Below are 5,499 nucleotides of genomic sequence, written 5' to 3' on the forward strand. Positions count from 1 at the left end.
TTCAGACACCTAGGGAGCATTTACAAAGTACCAGCACCTGGGCTTCACTCCAAGAGAATCTGATTTCAATGGTCTAGGGTGTGGTCCAGACATTAGTATTCTTTAAAATTTCCCAGTGGATTTTAATGGACATCCAAAGTGAAGAACCATGGCTTTAAACTTCAGGGTTTTAATAAAATCTGCTGGACTCATTCTTTCATTTGTTCATTGAATTGTTGAACACCTACTATGTGCCAGGTACTCTTCAAGGTGCTGGGGAGACAACACTAAGCAAAATAAAGCATTTGCTCTCATGAGCCTAACATCTAAGAGAAGACAGAAAGAGACTATGTACACATACGCATAAATCCATCTTATGTCATGGGATAAGAACTCCCGAAGGAAACCTGATAAGGAAATGGAGATGCAGCTTTTTTGCATGTGTTTGCTGCCAGAATATGGGTGTCATGAAAACCACTGCTAAATCAAAGCCAAAATGGGAAAAGGAATAGACTCACACCAACATCGTCATCGTTGGACACATAGATCCTGGCAAGTCCACCACCATTGGCTATCTAGTCTACAATGTGGTGGCATCGACAAAATAAACCATGAAAAATTTAAGAAGGAGGCTGCTGAGCTGAGAAAGGGCTCCTTCAAGTAAGCGTGAATCTTGGATGAATGAAAGCTAAGCATGGGTGTGGTATCACCATCAACATCTCCCCCGTGGAAATTTGAGACCAGCAAGTACTATGTGACTATCATTGATGTCCCGGGACAGCGACTTCATTAAAACATGATTCCAGGCACATCTCAGGCTGACTGTGCCGTCCTGATTGTTGCTGCCGGTGTTGGGGAGTTTGAAGCTGGTATCCTGGGATCTCCACGAATGGGCAGACACAGGAGCACACCCTTCTGGCTTACAGAGTGGGTGTGAAACGACTAATTGTTGGTGTTAACAAGATGGATTCCACGGAGCCACCCTACAGCCAGAAGACACATGAGGAAACTGTGAAGGAGGTCAGCACCTACATGAAGAAAATTGGCTACAACCCTGGCACAGTGGCATTGGTGCCAATTTCTGGTGGGAATGGTGACAACATGCTGGAGACAAGCGCTAATATGCCATGGTTCAAGGGATGGAAAGTCACCCATGAAGATGGCAATGCCAGTGGAACCATACTGCTTGAAGCCCCGGATTGCATCCTCCCACCGATTAGACCAACTGGCTAGCCTTTGCGCCTGCCCCTCCAGGATGTCTACAAAATTGGCGGTGTTGGTACTGTCCCTGTGGGCTGAGTGGAGCCCAGTGTTCTCAGACCTCCTTTGTTCCCGTCAACATCACAGCTGAAGTCAAGTCCACTGAAATGCACCATGAAGCATTGAGTGAAGCTCTCCCTGGGGACAATGTGGGCTTCAATGTCAAGAACGTGTCTATCAGAGATGTTCATCCTGGCAGTGTTGCTGGTGAGAGCGAAAACGACTCACCAGGGGAAGTAGCTGGCTTCCCTGCTCAGGGGATCATCCTGAACCATCCAGGTCAGATCAGTGCTGGGTACGCCCCTGTACTGGATTGTCACACAGCTCACATTGCTTGCAAGTGCGCTGAGCTGAAGGGGAAGATCCATCATCATTCTGCAAAGAAGTTGAACGATGGCCCTAAATTCTTGAAATCTGGTGATGCTGCCAGTGTTGATATGGTTCCTGGAAAGCCCATGTGTGGTGAGAGCTTCTCTGACTATCCTCCTCTGGGTCATTTCGCTGTCCATGATATGAGACAGACAGTTGTTGTGTTGTCATCAAAGCAGTGGACAAGAAGGCTGCTGGAGCTGGCAAGGTCACCAAGTCTGCCCAGGAAGTTGAGAAGGCTAAATAAATATTACCCCTAATACCTGCCACCCCAGTCCTAATCAGTCGTGGAAGAACGGTCTCAGAACTGTGTCTTAATTGGCCATTTAAGTTTAATAATAAAAGACTGGTTAATGATAACGATGCACTGAGCCGCTGCTGTAGCATGGCGGGTAAAGCCGCTGCCTGCAGTGCCGGCATCCTATATGGGTCCCGGTTCGAGTCCTGGCTGCTCCACTTCCAATCTAGTCTCTGCTATGGCCTGGGAAAGCAGGTGAAGATGGCCCAAGTCCTTGGGCACCTGCACCCTCATGGGATACCCAAAAGAAGCTCCTGGCTCTTAGCTTCAGATTTGTACAGCTCTGACCATTGTGGCCAACTGGGGAGGGACCCAGCAGATGGAAGACCTCTCTCTCTCTCTCTCTCTCTCTCTCTCCCTGTGCCTCTCTCTATCTTTCAAATAAATTAATTAAATCTTAAAAAAAAAAGATAACTATGCTGTTGTGAAACATTCAGAAGAAAACAAGAATATTTTGTGGACCATTTTCTGTGTGTGCATGCAAGGCAGTTTTAAGTTACTAGTTTTTAAAATCAGTACTTTTCAATGGAAACAACTTGACCAAAAATCTGTCACAGAATTTTGAGACCCATTAAAACAAGGTTTAATGAGAATTAGAGATGCAATGCCTGGCCCTTTTGGCGACATCACTTGAAGGCACGGAATGGTGCTGAAAGAAGAGAGAAGGGGATTGAGGCAGCTTCCAGGGAGGATCGTGCCAGGCAGAGAAAGAGCAAGTCTGAACTGGAGGTGGGAGGATGTGTTGTGTGTTCGGGAGCCAGCAGGAGGCAAAGCCGGCATGGTTGTTGAGGGGGGACTGGAGGAGCTAGGCTAACAGAGGCCCTGAGCAAGACCACAGGGAGCTGGAGAGTTCTGAGCAGAGCGATGGCACGCTCTGACACAGGCTTTCCCAGATCCACTGGGAAGAGACGGCAGGGAGCTCCAGGCAAGGATGGAAGCAGAGCGATGAGCTCAGAGGCCACTGCAGCAACCCAGGTGAGAAGACAGGAATGTGGCGAGGGTGGGGGCATTGGAGGTGGTAGGATCTCACCCAAGATCCACCCTACAGGGGGAGCCAGCACAAGGAACTCATGAATTTGGGAGAAAACAATTGTGCACAGTCTGGGATGAATCTCAGACTTTCTGTGAGAACCTCACGTGTGCCTCTTGCTACAATACTGTAAGACAGTTGGGAATGAGGAACTGAGGTCAAAAAGCGAGTGAGTGAATAATACAAGATCGAACAGCTGATAAACGTTAGCTAGAACCACTTGTCAACTCTCTAGATTGCAGGTCCACTGAGCCTTCTTTCTCAAACTCTGAGCCCACAGTGAGACACATAGGGGAATATTCCACTTTCTTGAAATCCATAATCTGGCTGTAGAGTGAGGACCCAGAGGTAAACATCATGTGTTACTGCTAGTTGACATGTGCTACTGTGACTTGAGTGGGAGGGGCCACAGGGGCTTTTGGGAACCCAGGGGAGGGTGAGCAAAGGTGTGGAGGAGCTGGTTAGGAAGAGGACAATGAGAGGAAGAGAGACGATTGCTTGCAGGGTAAGGGTAAGGAATCTACTATACATACACGATGTACGTTGACATCAAAGTGTAAAGCTATTTGGTTGGACAGATTACTCATGTGTGTATGTGTGTGTGTGTGTGTGTGTGTGTAGGGTTGCATTGTGGGAGAGTAGAGGTGGAGGAATAGAGAAATTGTACGTGAGTTTGACTATTTAGGACCAGAGTAGGGGGACATAAAACACCCATCTAACAGTGAGTGAGCCTGTAGCCTCCTAAGAGAGATACTGGAGATTAGAAAAATATGAATGTGATTTCAAAGTGATAGTTAAGCATATTAACAAAGCAATAATAAAACCTTCATTAAAACAGGTCAAGAATATAGTTCTAATTTAATAACAAGCTGGATGAATCGGCTAGTCCTCAGAAGAAGTTTCGTAATCCAGAGAGCCTTTGAACTTGATGGAGGAGTTAACAGTAATTATTGTCAATAAGAACAGAGAGCCCTTTGAAATAATAAGGCATTAAAATAAGGTGTAAAAGCGGTTGAGTGGCTTCCATTTGTACAAAACAGCACAACAGCTTCAGGCCAAATGCGTGCATGGCCTGGGAGAGGCTGGAAGCAGAGCTGTGTTTGCTCACCCTGCTCTGGAGTGGTTGCGTTTGTTTTGTGGGTGTGGCCAAGACTAAACAACTGGGAAAATATTTGAATAGCAAAACTCTCCATAAAGCCTGACTGGTTTGGGGAGTTTGGGGGGTGTGGACTCTGTGCCAGTTGGGGGTATTTTCTTGGGCCTACAATAATCCCTGCTAACAGAGGTAGGGGAGTTATGCAAACAGAATGCACCAGGGAAACAAATGCTCGAGGTATTTCAGTGTTTTGCTCCCCAAGAGGGGGAAAAAAAAAGCCAACATGTCCAGCATGTTCTTACATCAAACTATGACCTACTTAAGAAAGTCATGGCCATACTGTGCATATTTAAAAGAGAAAGAATGTTAAATCAATCCCCTGTGGCCTTTAAAATCAAAGAATCTACTTGACCCCTCTTCCGCTGCTTTGGGCAACAGGTAGTGTGAATAACAGAGTTTAGAGCTGGAAGTAGTTTTGGCAGTGTGAAAGTGCTCAGAGACAAAGAAGTGGAGTACAGGGAGGTGAAGAGTAGGTGTAGAGTGAAACAGAACTGATCTGGCAATTTCAACACCTGCTTTTTCTAATGCACTTGAGTAATATCATTGCCTATTGATAACGATAGTAATAATCTTCAATTATCCAAGGAGGGTCCTGGAATTTTGAAACAACAGCATCATCATGATCAACAATAGCAACTACAACAGAATACTCCTTAAAGGCTGTAAATACTAATTTTCAGTAGACCCAATGATTATGTCTGGAGAGGTTAACCAGAAATCATAGAGGTAATGCATAAAAACATCAGACAAGGGGCCGGCGCTGTGGCAGAACAGGCTAAGCCTCCGCCTGCGGTGCTGGCATCCCATGTAGGCACTGGTTCGAGTCTCGGCTGCCCCTCGCCCCTCTTCTGATCCAACTCCCTGCTTATGGCCTGGGAAAGCAGTAGAAGATGGCCCAAGTACTTGGGACCCTGCACCCATGTGGGAGACCTGAAAGAATCTCCTGGCTTTTGGCTTCAGATAAGCCGAACTTCCACTATAGTGGCCATTTGGGGAGTGAATCAGCAGATGGAAGATCTTTCTCTCTGTCTCTTCCCCTCTCTGTCTATAACTCTACCTCTCAAATAAATACGTGAAAATCTTTTTTAAAAAATCAAACAAAACCAAAAAGGAAAAGGGGGAGAAAAAAGGTTATCATTGGACTAAATTAAAACAAAAAGATTACCACTGGGCTACTGAAGTATGTGGATGTCATGTGTAGTAAGAAGTGAGGGACCAGTGTGGGTTACAGGCTTCTTAGGAATCCAGGAAGCCTTGTGGAAAACAAGGGCCAGGGCTGTTTAGATCCAGGCACCATCAGGGGAATCCCAGGGCATTACTGTGCTCTTGGCCTCTGTGCAGTGTGGCACAGTGCTTCCAGGAGAATTTGAGAAAGAACAACCAATCGAGTGATGGGTTTCTTTCCTA

At 46.2% G+C, this 5,499-nt stretch overlaps 1 pseudogene; it reads left to right on the top strand.

Annotated features, from left to right (window-relative positions):
• Nucleotides 1-660: 660 nt before the first annotated feature.
• On the top strand, nucleotides 661-1,872 carry LOC100340099 (elongation factor 1-alpha 1 pseudogene; annotated as a pseudogene).
• The last annotated feature ends 3,627 nt before the right edge of the window (nucleotides 1,873-5,499 follow it).

Source organism: Oryctolagus cuniculus, chromosome 4 (assembly GCF_051225735.1).
Source record: "Oryctolagus cuniculus isolate XC-2025 breed Fujian yellow rabbit chromosome 4, ASM5122573v1, whole genome shotgun sequence".
Classification (NCBI taxonomy): Eukaryota; Metazoa; Chordata; class Mammalia; order Lagomorpha; family Leporidae; genus Oryctolagus; species Oryctolagus cuniculus.